Source organism: Rhamphochromis sp. 'chilingali' (genome assembly GCF_963969265.1).
Source record: "Rhamphochromis sp. 'chilingali' genome assembly, chromosome: 15".
NCBI lineage: Eukaryota > Metazoa > Chordata > Actinopteri > Cichliformes > Cichlidae > Rhamphochromis > Rhamphochromis sp. 'chilingali'.
This window is the reverse complement of record NC_137942.1, coordinates 31,215,125-31,229,386: the sequence shown is the minus strand read 5'-3', so window position 1 is coordinate 31,229,386 and position 14,262 is coordinate 31,215,125.

The following is a 14,262-nucleotide window of genomic DNA, read 5'->3' as shown; positions in this document are numbered from 1 at the left end:
GTTTAATTATTCTTGTAGTTGTTGACATTGCCAACAAAGACACACACATTTGTGTATGAAAGGTCAAACAATTGCACTGCATGCCAGGATGAAAATCAATCCACAAAGTCCAAAGCACTCCCTGAAGACTTCTGCAATTATCTGTAGTGAGGTATAGATCAGGTCGAGGGTTAAGATCTATTTCTGCACCCTTAAGTGTTTCCTGAAGCATGGTGCTCTTGATAATTCTAAAATAAAAAATATTAGTGCTCTGTAGAGCTAAGTTTAACCTCGATAGAAGAAATAACCAGACGAATGACTATGAGGACTAAATCAAGCCTTTGTAAAAACAGAAAAAAACAGAATTCAGGAATAACTATGTCCTTCACCAAACCATACTGAATTGACCTCATTAAGTATCTGTGAAAAGATCTGCAAATGACGCTTCACAAATGGTGCCTTTTTACCCTGATTAAAGGTCACAAAATGGGGCAAACTTTTCAAATCTTGGACGAAAGAGGCTGTAGAGACCAATCCAACATATTTAAGGTTGTTGTAGGGACATCTTCAAAGTGGATGAAAGGTCTTACATAGACTAATGGATTACTGAGTATAAAAACAGCTTTTTCTCTGTTTTATTGAAGCTGACTCTCACAGATCGACAGATACGTACCAGGTCATAGCAGTAGTGAGATAGGTCTCTCATTCCAGCTCTTCACATATTTGACTCTTGTAAAAGACCACTTGGCATCTAATACAAACACATAACAAACATAACAAAACAAAGTACATGCACACTGGGAGCACATGAACTCCCATTGCTGACAAACAGAGACGTTTAATGACAGAATGTCAGAAGACATGAAATTTGACATTTGAATTTCCACAGTTCAAAATTCTTTATTTCTTTTTTTTAATCCTCTCTAGCAGCTTTTGCAATCAGTATTAAGATCTGATTGTGCTGTTGTGCCAAACACATTTTGCTTTTCCAAGATCAGCTCTGTAAATTCTCTATAGGCAGACTGGACTTCCCAGCATGGGCCAAACTGCCCTATGCAGCAAGGCAACAAAGAGGGCGCAGACCAGCCCAGTGCAAGGAAGCACCCAGCCAGAGACCAGGCGAACCCAGGCACCAGATCCCCATGCCCCACTCGCAGAGCCACCCAGAAGAGGGTTGAGTTCATGTTTAGGCATAGAGAATGATCGCTCTGAATTTGAGTGGTAGCGGCTAGCATAGACCAAAACTCTTTGTAAAACCATCTGGTGCTGGGGCTTTATCTTGTTAAGGAATTCTGCAATGTCAGCGTCGGAAGGATTAATCTGTGATGAGTTTAAAGCTTATAAAAATCTTTCAAATATTTATTTGTATATTTATATGTTGTTGGTCATGAGCAAGGATCCCAGTGGAATCCTTTAAAGAATAAATACTTGTTGTTGTTTTTTTATTTAGCTTTAACTGGTTAGTAAGTTTTTCAAACCCAGCCTTTGCCTTAATTGTTTTATTTAGTTCTACTTCTCGTTGTTAGGTATTTTAGTACCATGGTAGCATTTACTGGATATTGTTTTATAGTGACATTATGCAGGAAAACTCTGTCATTCAATAAGGCCCCTTTGTTTTAGTTATTTTTCTCTTTGACCCAAGAATTGATGTGTGAGAATCACAGGCTGGTACAAGGTTGAAATACCACAGAGATCACTCCCTCAGCTACATTAGTTTCTTAATCTTTTAGGAGACGCCTGTTGAAGGCCAAATGGTTTGTTTCAGATTTCACTAATGTAAGAACTCTTCGTTTTGTGCCTTGAAAATATGTCGCTGAGATAATCACAATTGTAGCTGAACTGATACACTACACAAAGGATGCTTCTTCACCCAAGGGCAGGAAGACGCTGCCTTATCTTGGTCTGTACTGGTTTAAACTGATAATCTGCTGTCTCATGAATTTTACCCTCTATATAAACTGTTGTACTTGTGAATAAAGTTGAGTCACTTTGGGAAGACAATCTAAAGCAGTCTCTGTTTTCTTGTTCTCCCAAGCTGCTCCCGAGCTGCTCGTACTAACACGCTGAATGGCATGCTTGAATATTACTTGAGAATATATTTGACTGTGTTACAGACTAAGGGACATTCTCTGCTGATAGGTGAAGGTACATTCTCTGCTGATAGACGTCCACGCCTCGGAGGAAGCCGATCCACGGAGTAGGCCCTGGAAACAGTTTCCTTCACTCGTTTTGTCAGGTTGGTAATTATATGCTCTTGTGGTGAGGCAGCACAGGCAGATTCTAATGATTTCATTTTTTGTTCTAGTTCTAATACGTTTAGAAAGCACTTTCTCCTTGTTGTTCTTATGTGAACAGTAAGATAATATTTTGCCCCTCATTATTACCTGTCCTGTTTCCCATAGAACATGTGTTGATGTCCCTGCTAGGTCATTATTATCTAAATGTATTGCCCATTCCATTTTGAAATAATCTTGTCTTGTTCTTTAAATAGTGATGTATTAAATCTCCAGCTCCTAATTAGTGGTGTGACTCTTTTCTGTGTCAGACAGATAAATACTAGTGTATGATCACTGATAGTGATAGAATGAGTGTTTTTAATAACGGAGCTGGAACTAAAAAGTAGTCTGAGCGACAGTGTGAGTGGTGTACTGGTGAAAAGAAGGTGTAATACTGAGAGTGGCATCACAAAGACCAAACTCGCAGCCACATCCTTTGACTCACTGCTGTACTGAGACAGGTTGAAGTTTCCTCCTATTATAAGTGTGGTGTTAGAGTGATCTGAAGGAAAACCCATGTCTTCACCCTGCCTTTTGACACCTTGTGAGATGTGGGGTTTTTTAAAGATTATTTTATTTTATTAGTTCATTGTATGTTTTTTATACTGTTTTTATTTTTTATTTACTCTGTTTTGTTTTCTCTATTGTTCTTTACTTATTTCCCGTACTTTGGTCCTGTGCTGGCTGTTATAAAGTGCTTTATAAATAAAGTTGGATGGGACTGAGAGTGAAAAAAGAAGGTATAAACAAAGGAGGGGTCATCAACATTTGGTCCATATACTAGTGATACACAGATCCATATTTTGAATACATAGATAAAGTATTATTAATCTGCCTTGTGGACCTGCTGCTGACAGTGCAGTTCATTTTTCTGTTAATTAATATGGCTAAACTTCTTTGTTTTGAGTAGCGGGCTGAGAATGTGTGAAGGAAATATGGAGAGGTGAGTTTTGGTCATATGAGTCTCCTGTAGAAAGACAGTATATGGTGGTAAGTCATTTAACTGATTAGTCATTTTGAGCCTCTTTTTCCTGGAATCAATTCCACGTAATTCCATGTGACGAACCTCAGTGTGGTCATGGTGGAGAGTAGAATTTACACCAAAACTGTGTGTTTATCTGTCTGTCTTGTATGGCTGCATGTTAGTGTGTGTGTGGTTGGTATGTCTGTGACTGTGCTGTATGTTTCTGTGGTAAACAGCAGCATTGAGGCAGAGCATACATAATGCTGAGTGCTGAAGGAAACAGAAAAGATGTGAAAGGTGATAAAGGGAATAAGTCACACCGTTCAGTTCCAATTCATACAAACCAATTTAACCGAAACTGAACAAGAAGAGCGGTCATCCTTATTAGTACTTTCCCCCATTTAGGCCATTTTGACAAAGATGAGGGGTCAAAATATATTTTCTTTTCTTTTCTTTTCTTCCTTTAAATTTTATTTTGCTAAAATCAGTTAACAGTAGCATTTTATTGTTTTCAGCCAAAGACAAAATATCAGCATTTCATGTTAGTGTGACTTGCACTCTGTGGATTGAAAGGTTCATAATATGTTTACAGGTGTGGAGGAGGTACATAAAAACAGAATAATAGTACATATATGAGATTGTTTATGTCACAACTCTTGCATTCTCCTTGTATCAATGATTTCAAACAGTTGTGACAAACTTGTCTCTCTCCCTCTAATTTTTCATGTCCTCCCAGAAATGTCTTCACGGGACCTGCAGGGGTTCATAGTGTGTAGGTGTGCGTGATTGTGACTATGCATAGATTTGTGTCTAAGTGTTTGTATGTGCGTAAGTTCTTGCCTTTCTAAAACTAAACGTGCTCACACATGAAGAATGATGTCATCCAGAGTGAGGGCTCTTCTCTGCCATTGGAGTAATACAGATGTATGTGTGTGTACATGTTTAGACATCTTTGTGAGGACAGAAATTGGCATGCCACTATACTTGTGGGGACCAAGAGTCCCTAATGGGGACAAAATGCCCATCCCCACTAGTTTGAAGACATTTTTGAGGCTCAAAATGTGGTTTTAATGTCAGGGTCACAGTTATTTTTGGAGGTGAGAAGAAAAGAATCAAAGGGTTGAAAATGGCTGCAGTGCAATGAGGGTTGCAATGAATAGCAAGACTTTGCCCTCGCATATATACGTTTGCAGGAAATGTCTGCACATTTTCCTTGCAGACAGTTATAAGGTCGTAATAATGATGGATTTTACAGTCCAATAAGGCGGCAAACTCACTTTCTCCTGGAGAAGGACTCCCTCACCGGAGGATGCTGTTAAAACTGGCAGACACTTCTCTCTATGCACAAGTCATCTCAATAATCTGCTTTGTGCATGTGTGAATTTTCTTGCAGTTCTTTGGCTGAATTCCCAAAAAATGTAAAAACCCATCTCTGGTACAGCAATAAGTCAAAATATGTAAGAACAAAAAGGCAGATACCTGTTCATTTTACCCAAAGGGAGTTACAATTATCACATCATCAGTTATTTCCTCCTGTGATGTTATTGTCCTGTGAGAAGAAATGTTCCACAGAACTTCCAAACTGAAAAAAACGCCAAAAACAAATAAATAAACATCAAAATACAGATGAGAGAGACTTCTTAAACCAATTTTGTCTTATTTAAAGAGTATTTTCATCAATCTTGTAATGTACTGCCATCTTGTGGCAGTGGACTGCCCACTGTGGGCCATGTCTGTCCATAGTGACCCCGCATGAAACCTAAAGGGATATTTGCTAGGTGAGCTGTCAGAGGTTAGTGGAGGAAACACAGTTATTTAATATTATATTATAAACTCACTGTCACGATGTGCTGTGCAGGTGGTGGAGAGCTGATCCAGAATGCAGGACTCCTCAGAAAAACATACATTTAAAATGTAGTTTTACTAGCTAGCATCAGCAAGCTTTTGAAAAAACAGCAGTATTAACTGGAGCAGACTGATAGACTGGCAGGCAAACAGCATGAAGGGACATGACAAAGAACAAAGTGAAACTTTGGAACACAGCTGGGGAAAACAAGGCACAGGTGAACAAAGTCAGAACGATGACATGGGACACAAAACTGAACATAACGGCAGTGTTGGGAAGGTTACTTTTAAAATGTATTCCACTACAGATTACAGAATACAGAATACATGCGCCAAAATGTATTTTGTAATATATTCCGTTACGTTACTCAATGAGAGTCACGTATTCTGAATACGTTGGATTACTTAATATATTATCATGCTATTTACAACTACATGAATGTACTATTGCTGTGTATTTTAGGGTGTAGACATCTCGTATAGAGAACTATTCCACGTATATAAAACAGGTCCGCGGCTCCTCTGTAAAGGGACCTCTGGCTAATACATCGGGTTCCGTGTCGGGCTCTTAGCCAAAAACTAGCTTTACTTTGTTGTCTGGGTCAATTTTGCTAGCAAGAGAGAGAGAGAGGCGTTGAAAGGCTGCTCCAACGGAACTTATTGTTTCAGAGGAAAACACGAACAGATCCTGTTTCTGCTCGATGACAACTCGTACTTTTCCACTCTCCTTTTTCTCCCTCCTCGCGCTCACACACACATCACGGGTATGGCAGTCCATTCTCCCTGCAGCACAGAGTACACTGCCCGAGTACACTGAAAAATATTTCTTCACATCATCATGTGGGCTGCAAGTAGGGGTGACATGGGCCGCGAGACTGAGGCCCAGGCATTAGAGTCTCTTAATGTGTGTTTTGTTTGGGTTTCCACCAACATGGAATTACCAAAAATAGAGAGGGCATAGCCTAACATATGAAGCAGGAAAAGAGCGCCGTGTAATCCATTTATTTCAACAAAGTAACTGTATTCTAAATACCACCTTTTTAAACGGTAACTGTAACGGAATACAGTTACTCATATTTTGTATTTTAAATACGTAACGCCGGTACATGTATTCTGTTACTCCCCAACACTGCATAACGCATGCAGCAAAAGAGACTATCAAAATAAAAAAGGAAACTAGCACTGAGCCTGAGAATTACAAATTTGACAAAGACAAAGGGAGAATAAACAGAGACATGAAATCACCAAAATCACCAAAAGACTTCAAAGTAGGCTGGAGCCTACAAAGCCACACCCCTCCCCCACATTGGACAATCGGACCATCTCTCCCTGTTCCTCACACCTCGGTATTCACCACTCATCCAACGTGTGAAACCTGCTGTGAGGACAATTAAAGTGTGGCCAGAGGGGACAGACGCAGTGCTCCAGGACAGATTTAAAAACACAGACTGGAATATGTTCACCCACACAGACCTGGACCAGTACGCCTCATCTGTACTGGATTACATCTCCGAAACCACAGACAGTGTCATCACCCAGAAACGGATCACCATGTACCCCAACCAGAAGCCTTGGATGAACCGGGATGTTCGTCTCCTCCTGAAGGCCCGCAACACCGCCTTTAGGTCAGGAGATGCACACGCCTACAGCACAGCCAGGGCTAATCTAAAGAAGGGCATCCAAAAAGCCAAACACCATTACAAAAAGAAGGTAGAAGAACACTTCTCCAACTCCAACCCCCGACGCATGTGGCAAGGACTCCAGACCATTACAGACTACAGGACCACCAAACCCTCCCCCGCATCCTCTGATGTCTCCTTCCTCAACGAGCTCAACAACTTTTATGCTCGTTTTGAGCGAGGGAACCCCACAACCACAACCAAAGCAGACATGACGCCAGACCACCAACCTCTGACTCTCTCCCCCACCGATGTAGGAGCGGTGCTGAGCAGGATCAATGTCCACAAGGCTGCAGGCCCTGATGGCATCCCCGGGCGTGTTCTCAGAGCGTGTTCTGGGGAGCTTGCAGGAGTGCTCACAGACATATTCAATCTGTCCTTGGCCCACGCTGTGGTACCGGCCTGCTTCAAATCCACCTCCATCGTCCCGATACCCAAAAACTCCAACCCATCTTGCCTCAATGATTACCGCCCAGTAGCACTCACCCCCATCATCACTAAGTGCTTAGAGCGACTGGTCCTAGCACACTTCAAATCCTGTCTCCCCCCCACCCTGGACCCCCACCAATTCGCATACTGCCAGAACAGGAGCACAGAGGATGCAGTCTCCATCGCAATGCACTCTGTCCTCTCACACCTGGACAACAACAACACCTACGCCAGAATGCTGTTTATAGACTTCAGTTCAGCATTCAATACAATCCACCCCTCACAACTCATCAGGAAACTGACAGACCTGGGCATCAGTTCCCTCATCTGCAAATGGTTACTGGACTTCCTGACCAACATGTCCGGCTGGATAACCGCTGCTCATCTACAATCACGATGAACACCGGTGTACCACAAGGCTGTGTGATGAGCCCTTTCCTCTACTCCCTCTTCACCCACGACTGCAGACCTGCTGATGGTTCCAACACCATCATTAAGTTTGCAGATGACACCACGGTGATTGGCCTCATCAGTGACAACGATGAGGCCGCCTACAGGGAGGAGGTGGATCGTCTGGCTGAGTGGTGCGACAGAAACAACCTGCTGCTTAACACCGAGAAGACCAAGGAGCTCACCGTGGACTACAGGAGGAATGCTGACCCACATCCACCCATCCACATTAAGGGGACGGCTGTGGAGCGTGTGAGCAGCTTCAAGTTCCTGGGAGTCCACATCTCCGAGGATCTCACCTCGACGACCAACTGCTCCAAGCTGGTCAAGAAGGCTCACCAGTGCCTCTTCTTCTTGAGGACTCTGAGGAAGAACCACCTGTCCTCAGACATCCTGGTGAACTTCTATCGTTGCACCATCGAGAGCATCCTGACCAACTGTATAACAGTCTGGTACGGGAACTGCTCTGCCTCGGACCGGAAGGCGTTGCAGAGGGTTGTGAAAACTGCCCAGCGCATCGCCGGAGCACCACTTCCTGCCATAAAAGACATCTACAGGAAGCGGTGTCTGAAAAGGGCTGGGAAAATCATCAAAGACCCCAGTCACCCATCACATGGACTCTTCACCCTCCTGCCCTCTGGGAGGCGCTACAGGAGCCTCCGGACTAAGACCACCAGGTACCGGAACAGCTTCTTCCCCACAGCTGTCAGACTCCTGAACTCTGCCTGCTGACATCTGACCCACGTTAACACATGGACTGAACATACACACACCCACAATGGACAACTGTACCCTCAAACACACAATAATAACATGGACTGAACCACCACTCACAACCACTAGCACTTTATATAGCCTCTGTAGAAACTATCTACACCCTCACTTATCTTAACTGCACTACTGTATAGCTCTGTGTAAATAATCATTCTGTACATTCGATAATCTTTAATCCTACAACTGTTTACAACTTGCATAGTTCCCATTTCTGTATAGCTGTATATCCCAGATTCTGTAAAGTTATTTATTTCATATTCTGTATAGTTTTTCATATTTATATCCTGTTCATAGCCTGTACATAGCTTGTACTCACTACAGCCTGTACATACTTATAGTTATAGAATATTCACAACATACTTCATACCGTGTACATTATAACATACCATAATAGACCCATTTCTGTAATATACTCACATATCTATATTATTGCTAATATATATTGTAATATATCTATATCACTAAAGCACTTCTGGATGGATGCAAACTGCATTTCGTTGCCCTGTACCTGTGCATGTGCAATGACAATAAAGTTGAATTCTATTCTATTCTATTCTATTCTAAACAGGAATCCTTACAAAAAGTAAAAACAAGAACACAAAACTAAAAATACTCGTAACTAAAAAAGAGATCACAACTCAAAACACTTAGTTGAAGACACAGGAGCACGGCACTAGCATCATATCAGCTACCACAAGCCCCAAACAGATTTAACCTTATTAGATATGTGTAATGTGTATGAGAATGGAACAAACAAGAGAAGCCTATTAATCACAGGTCACCACAAACTGACTGGATGGGTTAATGTATAGCGAGCACATTCATTTATGCCTTTTTTCTGCTGGCTCAGCTTAAAAAAAAATATAGCACATATATTTCATATATGTGTATGCATATATATGTGTATGAGTAATATATGCTGCTATATACAGCAGCATATATTACTCATATTACAGTATGAATGCATATTAAAGTATATATTACAGTATGGATTCAAACCTACCCCCAGGAAAAGAAAGTGTATCATTTATCATTTAACATTTATCTGGAGTCTCAAGCACCACCTCAGCTACAGTTAGCTCCAGCATGTAGCTTTTTCAGACATTAGCTTGGTGATAAAATCTCATCAAAGAGAAAAGAACATGGCATTAAATATCCTGAGGTAAATAATTGACTTATTTCTGATTCTGAAACAAAAAAAAAGTATAAGTAAAATTGTATTTGAAATCCTAAGTGAGGTGACAAAATGTGTAGCTTTGGGCTGTTACATTTTAATGTCTCAGCACTGTTCGAAGGTAGATCCTCTCTGATTAATCTACTAATGTTACAGTAGCACTGGTGTAAGCAGCACCAGCGAGAGTTTTGTCCTGCAGGCTCAATTTTGTACCCAAGCCAGCTCTAGCATCAGTGTGTGCTCTACTACAAACTGCCAAAATGTGACTGATGACTTAAATAAAAATTAGATGTGCTTAACCTGGAGGAAACACTTCATGACTTGCTCACTCATAATGGTCTAAAAGCAGAAATAATGCTGGTTACATTTTATATTATAGAGCTCTGGATTTTCTGTCATAATACTTCCTGAAATTTATGATTTTGTAAACACAAGCAGCAAAGCTATTCTCCCTAAACAATTATAATGATAATTTAAAATCAAATTAGTTTACATTTCATAGCATTTCATGTTTCTGACCCTTACTTAGGCTCATATAAAATTTCCAAATGCTGCTTTGGTTTTGCTTTTGATTCCCATGCTAAAAGTGGATGGACTCTTATTGTGAGTCATCTTGGCTCAAGATGTGCACCAAATGGCATTACTGTTATGACATGTGGCCAACTGATTCATCATACTTGACAAATGTGGAATTATCATGTACTGACACTTTTTCCACAGTAGTAGAAGAAATGTAAACAAACACCTCTGTTGACTACAAAGCTGCATTTCATATGTTGTGTTCAGTATCGGGTTCAAGAGAACCCGATACTGAACTCAGTAGTTTATTCAGTAGTTAGTGTGAAATGCCACTGCAAGAGCACATCACCCCAGTTTCATCCTCTTCCGCTGGCTTCTAGTTCCTTTCAGATTTTAAGATTATGTTGCTTGTTTTTAGGCTTTAAATGAACTCGCCCCTCCTTATTTATCTGTGCTTTTAAGTATCCACAACTCATCAAGGACACTGAGGTCTGCTAATCGGATGATTCTGAATGTTCTCTGGACAAAAGATATATGGAACTGGTCTTTTTCCAGTTTTAGGACGTGACCTGTGGAAACGCCTGCTGAACCCTTTCACGCATAGTGGTCACTACAGTGGACAGCTATTCAAAGGCTGTTTTCTTGTGTTTGTGTCAGTGTTGATGGTATTACTTGCACATAAACCACTACATTGGACACTGATGTGTCACTCCATACCCTGTCACCCACTCCAAAGGTGATGTCGTCCACATAAGTGGACATGTACTATTTGAAAAATACATGTTTAAAAAATGAAGTTCAAAAATAATTTTTTCATGCTTGATTGAGGCTGATTGAGGTTGTCATAATTCATGCTGAAAGGGCTAATCACATCTTTATAATAATTAACAGACCTTCATCCGGCCTCAAATCTCACCTGCTTTCCCCGACTTTTAATATGTGCACAGACATGTAAGTCTCAGCCTGCTTTATTGTATTTTATATTATTTTATTTTAGTGTATTTTATTGTTTTTATTGTCCTTTATCATTGTTTTATTTCTAGCTGAACCTATAAAGCACTTCGGTCAGCTATAGTAGGTTTAATTGTGCAATACAAATAAAGTTTTAGAAATTGAAGCCTCTCCTAAAAAAGCAGAAAAACCAAAACTTTTTAGTATTAGCACATGCTAGCAAAAACTTACTATTCTTACTATACTATTTTTATTAGCATGTTCAGGTAGCTTTAATATAAATGATTTATTCATGCTTTACTGTGCAGCAGTGATGTGACGCATCTATTAGGAGAGTTTCTTTTTCCTCTTTTGCAAAGAGCATTCTACAGGGAGTGCAGAATTATTAGGCAAGTTGTATTTTTGAGGAATAAATTTATTATTGAACAACAACCATGTTCTCAATGAACCCAAAAAACTCATTAATATCAAAGCTGAATGTTTTTGGAAGTAGTTCTTAGTTTGTTTTTAGTTTTAGCTATTTTAGGGGGATATCTGTGTGTGCAGGTGACTATTACTGTGCATAATTATTAGGCAACTTAACAAAAAACAAATATATACCCATTTCAATTATTTATTTTTACCAGTGAAACCAATATAACATCTCCACATTCACAAATATACATTTCTGACATTCAAAAACAAAACAAAAACAAATCAGCGACCAATATAGCCACCTTTCTTTGCAAGGACACTCAAAAGCCTGCCATCCATGGATTCTGTCAGTGTTTTGATCTGTTCACCATCAACATTGCGTGCAGCAGCAACCACAGCCTCCCAGACACTGTTCAGAGGGTGTACTGTTTTCCCTCCTTGTAAATCTCACATTTGATGATGGACCACAGGTTCTCAATGGGGTTCAGATCAGGTGAACAAGGAGGCCATGTCATTAGTTTTTCTTCTTTTATACCCTTTCTTGCCAGCCACGCTGTGGAGTACTTGGACGCGTGTGATGGAGCATTGTCCTGCATGAAAATCATGTTTTTCTTGAAGGATGCAGACTTCTTCCTGTACCACTGCTTGAAGAAGGTGTCTTCCAGAAACTGGCAGTAGGACTGGGAGTTGAGCTTGACTCCATCCTCAACCCGAAAAGGCCCCACAAGCTCATCTTTGATGATACCAGCCCAAACCAGTACTCCACCTCCACCTTGCTGGCGTCTGAGTGGGACTGGAGCTCTCTGCCCTTTACCAATCCAGCCACGGGCCCATCCATCTGGCCCATCAAGACTCACTCTCATTTCATCAGTCCATAAAACCTTAGAAAAATCAGTCTTGAGATATTTCTTGGCCCAGTCTTGACGTTTCAGCTTGTGTATCTTGTTCAGTGGTGGTCGTCTTTCAGCCTTTCTTACCTTGGCCATGTCTCTGAGTATTGCACACCTTGTGCTTTTGGGCACTCCAGTGATGTTGCAGCTCTGAAATATGGCCAAACTGGTGGCAAGTGGCATCTTGGCAGCTGCACGCTTGACTTTTCTCAGTTCATGGGCAGTTATTTTGCGCCTTGGTTTTTCCACACGCTTCTTGCGACCCTGTTGACTATTTTGAATGAAACGCTTGATTGTTCGATGATCACGCTTCAGAAGCTTTGCAATTTTGAGACTGCTGCATCCCTCTGCAAGATATCTCACTATTTTTGACTTTTCTGAGCCTGTCAAGTCCTTCTTTTGACCCATTTTGCCAAAGGAAAGGACGTTGCCTAATAATTATGCACACCTGATATAGGGTGTTGATGTCATTAGACCACACCCCTTCTCATTACAGAGATGCACATCACCTAATATGCTTAATTGGTAGTAGGCTTTCGAGCCTATACAGCTTGGAGTAAGACAACATGCACGAAGAGGATGATGTGGACAAAATACTCATTTGCCCAATAATTCTGCACTCCCTGTAGTTCTGAACACAAATTTGCATATCCCCATAAAATGGCTGTGAAACAGTCATCAAATGTAAACTATGACTTCAATTGATACAAAACTATTTATTTGAAATACCACAATACAGCAGTGTAGAGTAGGTGAGCCTGACTCTGTTAAGAGAAAAACAAGGTTGTAACTCTCTCGCCCCCACATGATATGTGGCAGTGGGTAAGTGCTGTGGAATGTTCTTTGTCTCTGTGTTTCTCACTCTGTGTATAAGACAGCGACTGCCGCGCCCATCGTCAGAGACAACAGCTCGGGGCGCCTGACCAAACTGTTCTCTCTGTTAAACTCAGTTAAATGCCTGCTCATCAGGTGTTTAATATATGTTAAAAAAAACCTTCCATGACATATATTGTCCTGCCTCCCTGATGCACAAAGTTACACTTTACTAGATTAATATGTCTGACTGAGGATAACATACAGAGGGTGCAAGAAATGCTCAGCAATGAAATGTGATGCCCTTTAGCATCGCGTTTCAATGCACTCTGCATGTTTTTGACATATTACAACATAAATGTTTAATGTTTGAGGAAACGTGTTTTTTCTCTTTAACTATATGTAATCAAATTAAATTTAACACCTAAATCTGACCAAGTGAGTTTTGTGATTACATCAACGAGTAAAACTGAAATATACAAATCATAAAAAAGGGAAACAAATTAGTGAGTTTAAAAAAAAGCTTATCAGCGTGCAAAATACAAAGGTCTCTTGGCTGATATTATAATTACAGTGACTTACATCACTGCCTTGCCTCAAGCCTCCTACAGCAGACCTGGCAGCTTAAGTGGGGTGTTATATCCAAGAGTGCAATATTGCTATGCCTGCCTCCAAGGGACACCTCATAAGGGGGAATGGGAGTTTTTCATGCACTAGGATGAGGATGTGAAATGCTTGTGTTTTCTGCTAAATAAAGATGAATAATAGTCATTATTGTTAGTAACACACAATTGGTTCATAATGGCAACTAAGTGAAATGATGAATTTAATTTCAGCAGACGGATGAAGGGAGGCTGAAGTTATTTATTATACAATATGAAGTGAACCTGGTCATTGAGAAAGACCCACACTAACTGCTGGTGTTGCTGGCACTCTAATTGTGCTTAGCTAAGTTGAAGTTGAAGGCAAGCATCTTCTCCTATACCTGATCATTGGGCCACAGTTATAACTGTACATCTGTGGCTCTGGTGGGGTTTAATCTTTGACTTTAGTGCCACGTATGAAAATGATTGAATGTAAACACTTTAAAAGTACTATTCTTCTC